Source organism: Lathyrus oleraceus, chromosome 7, assembly GCF_024323335.1.
Source record: "Lathyrus oleraceus cultivar Zhongwan6 chromosome 7, CAAS_Psat_ZW6_1.0, whole genome shotgun sequence".
Classification (NCBI taxonomy): Eukaryota; Viridiplantae; Streptophyta; class Magnoliopsida; order Fabales; family Fabaceae; genus Lathyrus; species Lathyrus oleraceus.
Genome location: NC_066585.1, coordinates 430,170,700 through 430,187,890, shown reverse-complemented (window position 1 = coordinate 430,187,890; position 17,191 = coordinate 430,170,700).

Here is a 17,191-nt window from a genome sequence, read left to right as displayed (position 1 = left end):
AAGTTCAATTATAGGTAATGCGTAAATCCAAATGCAAAGGCAAAGTGAATAAGTAGTAAAGTAGTGTGACAAGCAACTAAATGGATTAGGGTTTGAATTTAGGTGTGTCCAAAATTTTTGGTAACCTTTTAATGAGCTTATGCCACCTCAACGCCACATGTATGTCAAATGGATCCTGAATTTGACATTGACTAAGAGATCTAACAGAAATGACTAATTAAATTACGAATTTCATCTTACAAAGAACAAAACTAGATAGAACAAGGGAATGTGTCAATTTGCCCCTTCCTAACTTATTTGAGTTAAGTAATTTCTTGGTTGAGATTTAATGAGGGAAAACAAATTGAAGAATTGTTAAATTCATAACCGGAATGTAAAACCAGTTTCAAGCACACCCAAGCAAGGGTTCCAAGAGGTAATATTGCTACTCTAAATTTGATTACAGTAATATCAAGAATGCTAAGTTGAGACCAATTTTTAACATTACACCGTATTTTATACAGTGCTTTAGATTTTTTTACTATTTTATTAAAATCTTGATATGCGTTCTTGTCCATAATTGTATGCAACCTTCATGTAATGTGATACGGTGTAAGATATTGATGTAAATTTTGGTGTCATTATAGCATTCCAAGGGTTTTCACTGGATGGATATTTTATGTGTTTTTGCAGTTTAGGAGAAACTGTCTCATAAAAAGTTGACCATTCATTTTTATATGAAGGAAATGTAGTTGTGTGACTAGGAGAAGTCCCGAATTACTTCCAAAAACTTCTTTTCTTGTTCTTCGAAGGGAAGCCCCAAATTATTAACCCTATTTTTATAATGAATTATAATAAAGTTCAATTATAGGGAATGCATAAATCCAAATAATTTTATAATGAATTATAATCCATTATAGGTAATGCTTAAATCCAAATGCAAAGGCAAAGTGAATTAGTAGTAAAGTAGTGTGCCCATCAACTAAATGGATTAGGGTTTGAATTTAGGTGTGTCCAAAACTTTTGGTAACCTTTTAATGAGCTTGTGCCACCTCAGCGCCACATGTATGTCAAATGGATCCTGAATTTGACATTGACTAAGAGATCTAATAGAAATAACTGGTTAAATTACGAATTTCATCTTACAAAGAACAAAACTAGATAGAACAAAGGAATGTGTCCATTGGCCCCTTCCAAACTTATTTGAGTTAAGTAATTTCTTGGTTGAGATTTAATGAGGGAAAACAAATTGAATCATTGTTAAATTCATAACAGGAATGTAAAACTAGTTTCAAGCACACCCAAGCAAGGGTTCCAAGAGGTAATATTGCTACTCTAAATTTGATTACAGTAATATAAAGAATGCTAAGTTGAGACCAATTTTTAACATTACACCGTATTTTATACAGTGCTTTAGATTTTTTACTATTTTAATAAAATCTTGATATGCGTTCTTGTCCATAATTGTATGCAACCTTCACGTAATGTGATACGGTGTAAGATATTGATGTACATTTTGGTGTCATTATAGCATTCCAAGAGGTTTTCACTGGATGGATATTTCATGTCTTTTTGCGTTTTAGGAGAAACTGTCTCACAAAAAGTTGACCATTCATTTTTATATGAAGGAAATGTAGTTGTGTGACTAGGAGAAGTCCCGAATTACTTCCAAACACTTCTTTTCTTGTTCTTCGAAGGGAAGCCCCAAATTATTAACCCTATTTTTATAATGAATTATAATAAAGTTCAATTATAGGGAATGCATAAATCCAAATAATTTTATAATGAATTATAAGCCATTATAGGTAATGCGTAAATCCAAATGCAAAGGCAAACTGAATTAGTAGTAAAGTAGTGTGCCCATCAACTAAATGGATTAGGGTTTGAATTTAGGTGTGTCCAAAACTTTTGGTAACCTTTTAATGAGCTTGTGCCACCTCAGCGCCACATGTATGTCAAATGGATCCTGAATTTGACATTGACTAAGAGATCTAATAGAAATAACTAGTTAAATTACGAATTTCATCTTACAAAGAACAAAACTAGATAGACTAAAGGAATGTGTCCATTGGCCCCTTCCAAACTTATTTGAGTTAAGTAATTTCTTGGTTGAGATTTAATGAGGGAAAACAATTTGAATAATTGTTAAATTCATAACAGGAATGTAAAACTAGTTTCAAGCACACCCAAGCAAGGGTTCCAAGAGGTAATATTGCTACTCTAAATTTGATTACAGTAATATAAAGAATGCTAAGTTGAGACCAATTTTTAACATTACACCGTATTTTATACAGTGCTTTAGATTTTTTACTATTTTATTAAAATCTTGATATGCGTTCTTGTCCATAATTGTATGCAACCTTCATGTAATGTGATACGGTGTAAGATATTGATGTACATTTTGGTGTCATTATAGCATTCCAAGAGGTTTTCACTGGATGGATATTTTATGTCTTTTTGCAGTTTAGGAGAAACTGTCTCATAAAAAGTTGACCATTCATTTTTATATGAAGGAAATGTAGTTGTGTGACTAGGAGAAGTCCCGAATTACTTCCAAACACTTCTTTTCTTGTTCTTCAAAGGGAAGCCCCAAATTATTAACCCTATTTTTATAATCAATTATAATCAAGTTCAATTATAGGTAATGCATAAATCCAAATAATTTTATAATGAATTATAATCAAGTTCAATTATAGGTAATGCGTAAATCCAAATGCAAAGGCAAAGTGAATAAGTAGTAAAGTAGTGTGACAAGCAACTAAATGGATTAGGGTTTGAATTTAGGTGTGTCCAAAATTTTTGGTAACCTTTTAATGAGCTTATGCCACCTCAACGCCACATGTATGTCAAATGGATCCTGAATTTGACATTGACTAAGAGATCTAACAGAAATGACTAATTAAATTACGAATTTCATCTTACAAAGAACAAAACTAGATAGAACAAGGGAATGTGTCAATTTGCCCCTTCCAAACTTATTTGAGTTAAGTAATTTCTTGGTTGAGATTTAATGAGGGAAAACAAATTGAAGAATTGTTAAATTCATAACCGGAATGTAAAACCAGTTTCAAGCACACCCAAGCAAGGGTTCCAAGAGGTAATATTGCTACTCTAAATTTGATTACAGTAATATCAAGAATGCTAAGTTGAGACCAATTTTTAACATTACACCGTATTTTATACAGTGCTTTAGATTTTTTTACTATTTTATTAAAATCTTGATATGCGTTCTTGTCCATAATTGTATGCAACCTTCATGTAATGTGATACGGTGTAAGATATTGATGTAAATTTTGGTGTCATTATAGCATTCCAAGGGGTTTTCACTGGATGGATATTTTATGTGTTTTTGCAGTTTAGGAGAAACTGTCTCATAAAAAGTTGACCATTCATTTTTATATGAAGGAAATGTAGTTGTGTGACTAGGAGAAGTCCCGAATTACTTCCAAAAACTTCTTTTCTTGTTCTTCGAAGGGAAGCCCCAAATTATTAACCCTATTTTTATAATGAATTATAATAAAGTTCAATTATAGGGAATGCATAAATCCAAATAATTTTATAATGAATTATAATCCATTATAGGTAATGCTTAAATCCAAATGCAAAGGCAAAGTGAATTAGTAGTAAAGTAGTGTGCCCATCAACTAAATGGATTAGGGTTTGAATTTAGGTGTGTCCAAAACTTTTGGTAACCTTTTAATGAGCTTGTGCCACCTCAGCGCCACATGTATGTCAAATGGATCCTGAATTTGACATTGACTAAGAGATCTAATAGAAATAACTGGTTAAATTACGAATTTCATCTTACAAAGAACAAAACTAGATAGAACAAAGGAATGTGTCCATTGGCCCCTTCCAAACTTATTTGAGTTAAGTAATTTCTTGGTTGAGATTTAATGAGGGAAAACAAATTGAATCATTGTTAAATTCATAACAGGAATGTAAAACTAGTTTCAAGCACACCCAAGCAAGGGTTCCAAGAGGTAATATTGCAACTCTAAATTTGATTACAGTAATATAAAGAATGCTAAGTTGAGACCAATTTTTAACATTACACCGTATTTTATACAGTGCTTTAGATTTTTTACTATTTTAATAAAATCTTGATATGCGTTCTTGTCCATAATTGTATGCAACCTTCACGTAATGTGATACGGTGTAAGATATTGATGTACATTTTGGTGTCATTATAGCATTCCAAGAGGTTTTCACTGGATGGATATTTCATGTCTTTTTGCGTTTTAGGAGAAACTGTCTCACAAAAAGTTGACCATTCATTTTTATATGAAGGAAATGTAGTTGTGTGACTAGGAGAAGTCCCGAATTACTTCCAAACACTTCTTTTCTTGTTCTTCGAAGGGAAGCCCCAAATTATTAACCCTATTTTTATAATGAATTATAATAAAGTTCAATTATAGGGAATGCATAAATCCAAATAATTTTATAATGAATTATAAGCCATTATAGGTAATGCGTAAATCCAAATGCAAAGGCAAACTGAATTAGTAGTAAAGTAGTGTGCCCATCAACTAAATGGATTAGGGTTTGAATTTAGGTGTGTCCAAAACTTTTGGTAACCTTTTAATGAGCTTGTGCCACCTCAGCGCCACATGTATGTCAAATGGATCCTGAATTTGACATTGACTAAGAGATCTAATAGAAATAACTAGTTAAATTACGAATTTCATCTTACAAAGAACAAAACTAGATAGACTAAAGGAATGTGTCCATTGGCCCCTTCCAAACTTATTTGAGTTAAGTAATTTCTTGGTTGAGATTTAATGAGGGAAAACAAATTGAAGAATTGTTAAATTCATAACAGGGATGTAAAACCAGTTTCAAGCACACCCAGGAAAGGGTTCCAAGAGGTAATATTGCTACTCTAAATTTGATTACAGTAATATCAAGAATGCTAAGTTGAGACCAATTTTTAACATTACACCGTATTTTATACAGTGCTTTAGATTTTTTTACTATTTTATTAAAATCTTGATATGCGTTGTTGTCCATAATTGTATGCAACCTTCATGTAATGTGATACGGTGTAAGATATTGATGTAAATTTTGGTGTCATTATAGCATTCCAAGAGGTTTTCACTGGATGGATATTTTATGTCTTTTTGCAGTTTAGGAGAAACTGTCTCATAAAAAGTTGACCATTCATTTTTATATGAAGGAAATGTAGTTGTGTGACTTGGAGAAGTCCCGAATTACTTCCAAACACTTCTTTTCTTGTTCTTCGAAGGGAAGCCCCAAATTATTAACCCTATTTTTATAATGAATTATAATAAAGTTCAATTATAGGGAATGCATAAATCCAAATAATTTTATAATGAATTATAATCCATTATAGGTAATGCGTAAATCGAAATGCAAAGGCAAAGTCAATTAGTAGTAAAGTAGGGTGCCCATCAACTAAATGGATTAGGGTTTGAATTTAGGTGTGTCCAAAACTTTTGGTAACCTTTTAATGAGTTTGTGCCACCTCAGCGCCACATGTATGTCAAATGGATCCTGAATTTGACATTGACTAAGAGATCTAATAGAAATAACTAGTTAAATTACGAATTTCATCTAACAAAGAACAAAACTAGATAGAACAAAGGAATGTGTCCATTGGCCCCTTCCAAACTTATTTGAGTTAAGTAATTTCTTGGTTGAGATTTAATGAGGGAAAACAAATTGAATAATTGTTAAATTCATAACAGGAATGTAAAACTAGTTTCAAGCACACCCAAGCAAGGGTTCCAAGAGGTAAAATTGCTACTCTAAATTTGATTACAGTAATATAAAGAATGCTAAGTTGAGACCAATTTTTAACATTACACCGTATTTTATACAGTGCTTTAGATTTTTTACTATTTTATTAAAATCTTGATATGTGTTCTTGTCCATAATTGTATGCAACCTTCATGTGATGTGATACGGTGTAAGATATTGATGTACATTTTGGTGTCATTATAGCATTCCAAGAGGTTTTCACTGGATGGATATTTTATGTCTTTTTGCAGTTTAGGAGAAACTGTCTCATAAAAAGTTGACCATTCATTTTTATATGAAGGAAATGTAGTTGTGTGACTAGGAGAAGTCCCGAATTACTTCCAAACACTTCTTTTCTTGTTCTTCGAAGGGAAGCCCCAAATTATTAACCCTATTTTTATAATGAATTATAATAAAGTTCAATTATAGGGAATGCATAAATCCAAATAATTTTATAATGAATTATAATCCATTATAGGTAATGCGTAAATCCAAATGCAAAGGCAAAGTGAATTAATAGTAAAGTAGTGTGCCCATCAACTAAATGGATTAGGGTTTGAATTTAGGTGCGTCCAAAACTTTTGGTAACCTTTGTGCCACCTCAGCGCCACATGTATGTGTAGCGGTGTATTCGTCGCTATATGATTTATTGATTAAACCATAAGCAAAGTATACAAAGAAATCGAGTCGCCACCGCACTTTTATTTATCCAAAGGACTGGCTAAAAAGCGAACAAAAGCCTAAGAAGTTTTACACGTAGAAAACTAATGAAAAGATCAGAGAATCTGGGTAAGGGGTAAATTACGCAATGGGAAGGTGTTAGGCACCCATCACGTCCTAGGTACTCCTAGGGAGCCCTTTTCACACTTGTTGAATGAAAATGTTTATTTGTTTATGACATATTGTGCAAACATGAATGGGATGATGAGAAAAGAATGTACAATTTTATTATTTTTGTGTTTGAACGGATGAACCTGTTGCCTACGTACCTTCCATCAAAGGTAAGGATCAAAACGCCGTAGTTCGGCTAAAAGATTTCCAAATTATCAGTGGGTTCAATTTTAAAACAAGAGCACTAAGGCTTTTCATTCTTAATGGGAGAAAACTCAACCAAGACCAACAATCCACCATGCAAGGATAGCTTCAACATACTAGTGAGGGGTTAACCCTATAATAAGTATGGAAGACTTACAATCAACTCTATGAGAATTGAAACCTATGGCTAATGTATGAAAACATATTAACAATGGACAAAGCCACAAAACAATTGAATGGGTGAAGTTAATTGATTATGAGTATTCACAAAATGTGGTCAAAGTATGATTAAGATCAATTCAAAGAGAAGTGTTATGAAATGGAGTTTGAAAAGTCAAGGACTTAAGGTCCAGGTTTCTAATTTGAAAAGACATGAAAATGTTTGCACATTATGTATTTACAAGTTTTTAAAAGTCAACAAGTGAGAAAGGGTTTTGAAACAAAAAGGATATGGATGGAGGAATGTAAAACTTCCTAGAAGTTCACCTCTTGAAATCATATAGAAGATGATTCAAGTGTGTCCTTTAGAATGAAGCAACAAAGCGAGCAAGCAAATAAAAGCGAGGTGATACCGGATGCCATCAAAGGACTTATACCAATCTCACAAACAAAGGCGGATACCGGATACCAATAAATGGATTTACACCAATCTCCTAAAACAAAACAATGATACCGGATGCCAATAAATGGTCTTACTCCAATCTCACAAACAAAAGCGGATACCGGATACCAATAAATGGATTTACACCAATCTCCTAAACAAAACAATGATACCGGATGCCAATAAATGGTCTTACTCCAATCTCACAAACAAAACAAAACATGGATGTCAGATGCCAATCTATCTGGGCTTACTCTAACCTCCAACAGATGATCATAGGAATACTAAGGCCATCAACATGGGCTTATAATAGCATCCTCACAAAGCAAACACAAAGCATGGATAACAGATGCCAATCTATCTGGACTTATTCTAATCTCCAACAGATGATCATAGGAATACAAAGGCCAACAATATGGACTTATAATTGCATCCTCACATACAACCAAACAAAAGCAATGGACATGAGTGGCCAATGATATGGTCTTACACCCTATCCCTTCCAAATCATAGGAACAATGGCCAATGAATGGACTTAATGTTGTCCTCAATGGGCAAACTCAAACAAGTCACAAAGATATGAAATGATGATCATGCAATAATGAACAATTAATGATGATAAATGCACAAAGGCATGCAAGCAAACATGTACAGATGAGCCAAGCAATCAATCAAACAAGGTCATTTAGCACACACTATAACCAAGCAATTAGGCTCAAGCAAGGGTTAGACTTTCAAGTCAACTGGAATGGGGTAAGTGGTGCTCTTAACCTTAACATTGAGAGTTAAGGTGAAGCAGATGAAAGGATATGAGGGTTGTGCCTCATCGCTCTTATCCCTGGTCAGGGAGAGCTTTGAATATCAGAAGGTGTGGGAGTTCAGAAAGTTGGAACTCTCTCCACAAGTTAATGACTCTATAGATCTTGGGTTAGGATCCACAATGCTACAACATGTAATGTGAGCAAAGGGAAGACACACAGAATAGTAGGAGATGGACTATACATCTCTTCTATCTACCAATTGCCTTATTCAAAGGACTTTTCCTGCTTGGGGACAAAGATAAACAAGCACAAACATTGCCTCTTAAGGAGGACTTCAGACAGGTGCCTGGCTAAGTAACAAGCCAGGTCTTCCAGACTACATGAAGAAGACGGTGTTATACCTCAATGCTAATGCTATCAAGCAAAGCAAAGCAAGTTCACAAAGGAACTATAGAAACTAATGTACCAGAAATCAATCAAATATAATCAGTACACCAATCACAAAGTCAAAACAGACAAGACATGAACCAACAGTCAACACAAACAAACACTTGTGCAAAGCAGAAGCTCAAAGCAAATGAGCTAGAGGCATCCTACAAAACAAACCAAGTTAGTTCATAACAATCAAATAAACCAAACTCAATCAACTTGAATTAATCTCCTTAAAGCAATTGCTTCTTAACCTAAAAATCAAACTCAAACATGAGAAGTAGACCACTAGGACAAAGCCTAGGGTCAAAGGAGGAGAAATAAACCAAAACAGAACATGAAAGTTGATCAAAATCAAGATTAATCAAATAAGAACAAAGTCCAATTGGTCTCATGTCAAAACTATGCACCAAATCCATTTCATAAGCAAATCATGTCAACATGTGCAAGTTGGAAGCTCAATGATGTAAACAGAATGAACACAAGCATATCAATACCAAAATGGCTCAATAAATTCCAAGAAAAATCATGCTTAACCAGGACACATTACCAGGACACATTCAATGAGCAACATATCAAAAATCATTGCATTTGGATATGGTGAAGCAAGTCAATTAAAATCCCTAAGTCAAAACATGTTCAAACAAGCTCATACAAGGCACCAAATCATGCATCAACTTCAAGCAATCATAAAACAGAAATGACATGAGATAAATGAGTGAAACCAAAACCATGGCAAACTTCAAGATGTCTATAATACACATGCCAAATTTTAAGTTCATCCAATAAACACCAAGGATTTCACAAATCATATGAGATCATGACTCACAAAAGATTCACAATTGGTCAAACAGAGGGAAAATTCTCAAACAAATAGAAAATGCATTCAAAAATTCTAGGAAAAATCACAAGCAAGCTAGACATCCAGAAGATTCCACATGCAAAAATCCAGATCAATTGGCATAGCATAAGCATGGTAAATAAAATCAAGAACATGGACAAGAAATGGTGTGACACACATTGTCACACCTCTAAAGATCACATCATATCTCACAATCCAGATCTCAAAAATAACAAACCATATATCAAAATGACCAGGAATGAGTCTAGATCATGCATGTAAAATTTCAATAATTTTGGATCAACCATCATGATTTCACAAATGAAAAGGTAGGCAAGGTGCAAGGAATGGCATGTAAAAACAAACCCTAGGCATTTTAAAAATCCAATCGTGCACAGATTTATTAAAAATCATCAAAAAATGAAGGACATCTCAAGGATCATGGTGGAAAAAACCTCATATGAATCGGATCAATATTGGATGATTTATGAATTTTCTAATGTAAAAGAAAAATAAAAAATGCATGGAAGGAAGCATGTAACATGATAGGCATATATGATAAAAATGCAACAAAGCAAATTGGATGGATGCTGAAGCGGGGAATCGAACCCCTGAGTAATTCAAAAATGAGCGCCACTTAAGTGAAACGCTACGTTTCACTTAAGTGCATGGCGCGCTCTGATTGGCTCATGGCGCTAAAACGCGAAATCACATGCAAAGGCAAGGCAAAACAGATTGAAGCATGTTCTGGAAACGAAAATATGAAGTTCATCATCATCTTCATGCTGTTCATAATCATCAAGAACATTTGGCCACAGAAATTCATAAAAATCATATGGATCGATTCATCTCAACATGCACATCACCAATCCAGCTTCAGTTTGAATTAATTCTAACTATATCACATGAATCGAGCAAAACAAATTCTAACAATCAATATTCAATTCCAAATATCTTCCTCAAAACTTAATGAAATTGCACGATTCAAAGTTCTACGTGCTCAGCAACAAAAGATCTACCAAAGCCATATGCTAATTATGAGAATTGGAGCAATCAAGTTTTACCTCAATGAAGATGGAGATCTTGATTCTGTTGGATTCAAAGCTCCAATGGTGAAAACAGAACTTCTATGATCAATAAGAAGATGAATGGAAGCAAAACCTCAGCTCAACAATGCTTGAATGCGCAGAAATCTTCAACTGCCATGTGAATCTTCAACTTTCAACAGTCAAGATCCAGCACCGAATTCTCAATGATCTTCCTTCAACTTACACCAATACAGCCTGCAAATGATGATTAGAACAAGAACAAAGCAAAAGCAATGCAGAAATTGATGAAAAGAAGTTGAAATTTTTTGAGAGAATTTGAGAGAATTGAGATGATTTTTGATTTGGATCTGAGATTGTGATTCTTGATTCCGAAATTCTGTTACAATTAAGACTATATACCACCTCTTAATCCAGTTTCTTAATCATGATTAGCAAAATGGAAATGGATTAGTGAATGCTCATGTCATGTAACTTGGCCAAAATTCCCTTTTTTAAATGCAACCAATGGAACAGTGTAATTCTTCTTGCAGCAAGTCACAAAACCTGTTTCAAAGCCATTTGAATTGGTTTGGAGTGAAAATCATGTGTACTTCTCAAAATGACCATTTTTCCCACCAAAATTCAAATTGGTTCACTTGAAAAATGGACTTTTTATGTGTTGATTTTTGATGAAATGTAATGATGGATTATGATAGCTCATGACAAATGGAGTTTGCTCAAAAAAGAATCACATGAATTGGCCTTATGGTTCAAACGTTATGCCTCCTTGAATTTCAACTTTTCTTGAAAATGATTTGATCATAACTTGCCAACCACAAATGAGAAATGAGTGTTCTTGGACTTTTTGGGAAGGTGAGAGCAAGATCTTCAACTTTCATGTTGGACAAAATTTGATTTGAAGCTTTCTTGATGATGTAATCTTGAGGAGAAGGCCTTTCCATTTTTGGCAATTTGAAATTACAGGTCACTTACTATTTTTGGAAACTTTTTGTCTGACCTCAAATCCTTCAATGATGATATTTGAAATGTCAAATGAGACTTGTATGGACATGAATGAGACCTTTCCAACCATCTCACACCTTCAAATCCGTGATTAAATGCACAGTTGACCACAATTGACTTTGCTAGGGTTTTGGTTGACTGAGCCATGCTCTGATGAATTTCAAGCCTCTACCACTTGAGATCTTGATTCCAAATGATATCACAACTCATATGAACTCTTGATGAATGATCATGGTGCCCAAATTCTTCAAGAATCGCCACCATCTATTGCTCAATGAATGATTTGACTGTTTGACCTAGTTTGCTTCAGCTGCAAGTAACAAGGTTAGATGACAATATTTTTGTACTTTTGGTTAGTAAACAAATGAAAAGCAATGATATACAAATGCTAGACATGCTTGGTGATCAAGAACCACACTCACAAGATAGCCCACCCACTAGGAGGGAAGCAAAGGTGCACAAAGATCCTTGAGGCAATGATATGATATGATATAATATGATGCCATGAGGGATCTTAGGGACAAAATTGGGGTCTTACAGATGCCCCTATTTAAGGTCATTCTATCCGGAGAAGTGAAGTTTAGAAATCTTCATCTCGACGCGGTAGAATGGGCTTAAATAACAGTAGTGAGACAAATTTTGGTCCCTAAGAGACCTCATGATGCAAATGTATGCATGCAAAAGACACAAACTCTGTGGGGGAATATGGTTCACACAGAAGAAGAGACGATCCATCGGAGTAATACACTCACCAGGAACAGAGACTCTAACAAGACTCTTATTGGGGATAATAACAGGAAAAGGATGCGTGAGCAGGACACGACTCCGAGTTGGGGAAAACAAAACTGACACAACGTACACAAGACACGACTCTGATTAGGGGATAACAGAAATCGGACTGGAGACCTCACTGGGGAAGTGAAAAGACTCACACTGGGGAACAAAAGATTCCAAAGGAAAACACATCCATTGAAAAGACAACAAGCTGACTCAAACTATCCACAAAGGATACTTCGGATAAAAATCTGGACTCGGACCAGGAAAAGATCCAAAAAGAATCTCCCTGCCGGGAAAATGCATATATTGGGGAAACGCCAATATAGCAAAAGGGTAAAATCACAACAGGCAATTCCACTGGAAAAAATGTCTAACAAAGAGACTCTCACGGGGAAGCAACAAGATGAGGTGTTACCGGTATAAGGGTAACAAGCTCAGGAAGAATGAATATCTAAGACCGGTATAAGGGTGAGAGATATCAATCGATCAAACATCTGAGAAAGACCTGAAAAAGGTACATAAACTCAGGGAAATCTGACTCCACAAGGGACCAAGGTCATAATAGGGAGCAGAAAGGAAGGAACACCAGAGATACCGAGGTATATAATAGGTGACCGACCAAAACGTGAATTGGTATATATGCCAAAACACTCATCATCCGAAAGGAGGGCTTGAAAAAGCAAATCGACTTACTGGATGGACATTCGAATCCACAAATGGAAGACGAATCTTACTCAACTGGGGACACAAACCCAAAGAGTGCATGAGATATAATATCCATTACCGTCAGAACGTGGATAGAATACTCGCATGAGATATATTATCTATTACCGTCAGAACGTAGATAATATACTCGCATGGTAAGAAACACCAGAGATACCGAGGTATATAAAAGGTGATCTACCGAAAACATGGATTGGTATATATGCCAAAACACTCATCATCCAAAACCCAAACTGGTTAAAGGATGGATATTCGATTCTACAAAGAATACGAACCTTACTCCACTGGGGAAAACCAACAAAGGATTCCAACCAAAGAGTGAAAGAGATATATTATTCATTACCGTCAGAACGTGAATAATATACTCGAAAGGAAGAGACACCAGAGATACCGGTTACAGGGTATATAATAGGTGACTAACGAAAAATAGGGACAATCGATACCCAGCAACAACAGGGTAAACGAAAGACAACTCACGGGATAAATTGCAAGCATCCGGCAATTAATCAACAAAGAATATTCGACTCCGCAGAGGGAAACAACGAGTCGTACTCGACTAGGGAAACACAAAAGGTTTCAACTGAAGAGTGCATGAGATATATTATCCATTACCGTCAGAACGTGGATAACATACTCGCATGGAAGATTATCCACAACCGGTTACTGGGTTAACAAAGGATAAATCGACCGAAAAGAAAGGCATCGGGATACCAAAACTAGGTATATAATGATGACCAATCAAAAGGAGCAACAATCATTACCAAGCAAACGAGTAAATGAAAGAAGACCTGCTAGGGATGAATTGCGAGCATCCGGCAATTATCCACAAGGACTAGCTGGGGATACATTGATAAAGAATCAATGATCCGGGGAACAAATCACTAGCAAACGGTGAAAAGACCCACTGGCGACTTCAAAAGACATCATTGCAAGCATACGGCAATGATCCAGAAGACAACTTGCTGGGGATACAATTGTTAGCAAACGACAATTATCCACAAGCAAAGAGGTAATATCATCATCGAACAACGAATGAAGATAACCACAAAGAGTAACCATCATCGGTTAGGATGAACAACAAGGTTAACTCTGCAAAGGGGAGAAATTAGGGTTTACAACTACCGAATACGGGGTAGAATACCAAACATCTAACTGAGAAAACAAGAGGTTAACACTACCGACTACGGGGTAGAAACCAAAGACTCAGCTGGGATAAAATTGCAAGCATCCGACAATTATCCAACTGTATCACAAGGTACAAAACTCCGATGGGGAGAACAATCAAAACATGGGATTTACAACTACCGAATACGGGGTAGAAAACCACAGACTCCACTGGGGATAGGGTGAATGAAGGCCAAATACTGAGCACTTATTCAACTTATTCCACAGGGAAACGCAAACTTCGTTAGGGATAAAACCACAACAACACAACATCCACCACCAACCAGAATGAACCACAAAGATTACCTCTGATAGGGGAAAGGAGATAGGACTTACGACTACCGAATACGGGGTAGTAGCCATACTCTGGTGGGGATAAACCTGAATTAGGGTTTACATCTACCGAATACTGGGTAAAAAACCAACAACTCCGCGTGGGGATGGGAAGAAACACAAATCCGCACGGGAACAAAAATAGGGTTTATAACAAACCACAAACTCTGCTGGCGAGCAGGCAAACAAGATTTACGACTACCGAATACTGGGTAGAAAACCAAAAACTCTTACTGAGGAATAAAAGGTATATAACCACAAATTCCGCCAAAAAGCAAGAACAATAGGACTTACAACTACCGGTTACTGGGTAGAGGCCCAAAAAGATTCCGCTGGGGGATAAAAGAATTAATGCCGGTTACTGGGCAAATCGTTCATTTATTCCACAGGGAAGCACAAGAAACGGTTGACAAATGGTCAAATCGGGATTAAACCGAAAAGACGGACTGAACCAAGACTCGTCCTATGAGGATATAACTCAAAAGGAACAATCCATCCCAATATATGTGTTGGGAGGAAACGGAAGAAACCGTCATCCACGAGGATAATCTCAGTGGGGAACTGCAGAAGGAAAAGACAGACACTTTCTGCTTATGGGTTGACTCTATATGGAGAGATAAACCACCCGACATCTGCTTAAGGAGATCTATAAAGAGATCTATATCACCCAAAGCAGGAGAACAACAAACAAAAGATATATGGCGACAATGCAATATGAATATCTGAATGTTTATGAACATGCATGAATATGCGTGATTTATGTTTGATGAATGCTGACAAAACAGACATATCTAACACAAACAGAGTCCAGGAATCAAACGCCCGGTACTATACTTCCAGGGGAAAAACCAACTGGAAAGCCAATCTGCTGGAGATCCACATGCTGAAAAGCAAAGATCTGCGGGGAGGCAAAAGATCGGAGATATCACAGAATCTCTGAGTTATGGATCAGCAAAAATCCCAACCAGGGTACAGAAAGTCACAACAGGCGGAAACAGCCACAAAAGACGAATCTGTTGGGGAAAGAGAGTAATCTCGAGGCATCTGCAGGGGATTCCAGTATCAAAAGCTCACTGCTACGAGAGCGTATCCGAAAGGACTTCACTGGGGAACAACCCACTGGAAGAAAAGATTACACAAGTAGATTCTGCAACAAACCACTCTACTTGGGGATCAAAATCAACCAAATCTCTGGATGATAAGCCACCAACCGACCTACTGGGGAACCGAGGTTTCCACAGGCAAAACTGCCACGACAACTCCTCTACAAACTAAGCTGGGGAGAAATGGATGAAATGTTGGGATATCAACCCAAACAACCACTGAATCTTCCAGAAAAAACCCAAACAACTGCTGAGTAGGAACAATAAACACTGCTCTGCTGAAGGGATTAAACACTCTGATGGAGAGCGAATAACTCTGCTGACGACTTCGAGTAGAAGGGTAAAGTACCGGGTGTCAACCCACCAACTTATCGAATCTTCCCGAAAGGAAATCGACTGCGCTGAGGATAGAGACAACTCCGCTGGCAACTGCACTAGGGAGTGACAGGGTACCGGGCTTCAAACCACTGACCACAAAATCTTCTGAAAAGGAAACAACCATGCTGAGGAGAGACTACTGCTGGAGAAGCAACTGAGTCTTCAACAAACACTCTGCTCTGGGAATCAAAATCTCAACAGAAGCTCTGCATAGGGAACAACCCTAACAACAATCTCTGCTTGGGGAGCAACCCCAACGACAAAATCTGGAGAAAAGGATACAAACCAGCCAGGAGTATGAACAATCGTCTTACCTGTTGGAAAACCATGCCACCCTCGGGAGAGCCCTGAGAAGTTCTTAAGTATCCTTTCATCATTGTGAATGTTCACTTTGTTTAAACAATAGTTTTGAAAATTCTTTGTTTTAAAACAATGACATTTTATCAATTAAAACATGCAAAACATTTGTTGAATTGAAACAAATAAGAGTGCCAATAATTGGATAAAAAGCTCAAATTTATTTGATGGAATGGTAGCCTGCAAATGGCAAGACTCCATAGATCTGTACAAATCTGAAATCAGTGATATATATCGGAAGAGGTCTACATTGAACAAAATGATCCTTTCTCTACCAATTTGAATCTCGATGTATTCGAAGCTTCAGTTGACGACGAATCGAGAATCTCTGACGAAAAGACGGCTGCGGAACAGAAAGTCTTGTCAGGATGCAGTTACTTGCCAAATCCCTAATTTTTGCCTAGATTGCCCCAAGGTGAGGTACTCAATCTAGCGGGATGCAAATATATCCTTTTTTTCCAAGTCTCTAACTTTTTCCTGGATTACCCTTGCGGGTTCTCCACCAAGACGCTCATTTTTGCCTAAGCCGCCCTTTCGGGTTTTCAACTTAGCGAGCTATTCTGTTTTTTCATTTGCATATACTCTTTTTTTTTAGGCAAAGTATTTCTTAACTGCATCTGAATTCACAGGACGAGTAAAATCCTCCCCATCCATTGTTGTAAGCATCAAAGCACCGCCTGAAAAGGCTCTCTTAACAACATATGGACCCTCGTAGTTTGGAGTCCACTTGCCCCTGGAATCGGGCGCGAAAGACAAGACTTTCTTGAGCACAAGGTCGCCTTCTCGGAACACACAAGGCTTGACCTTCTTATCTAATGCTTTCTTCATTCTCTGCTGATATAACTGACCATGGCACATGGCAGTCAATCGCTTCTCTTCAATCAAATTCAGCTGGTCGT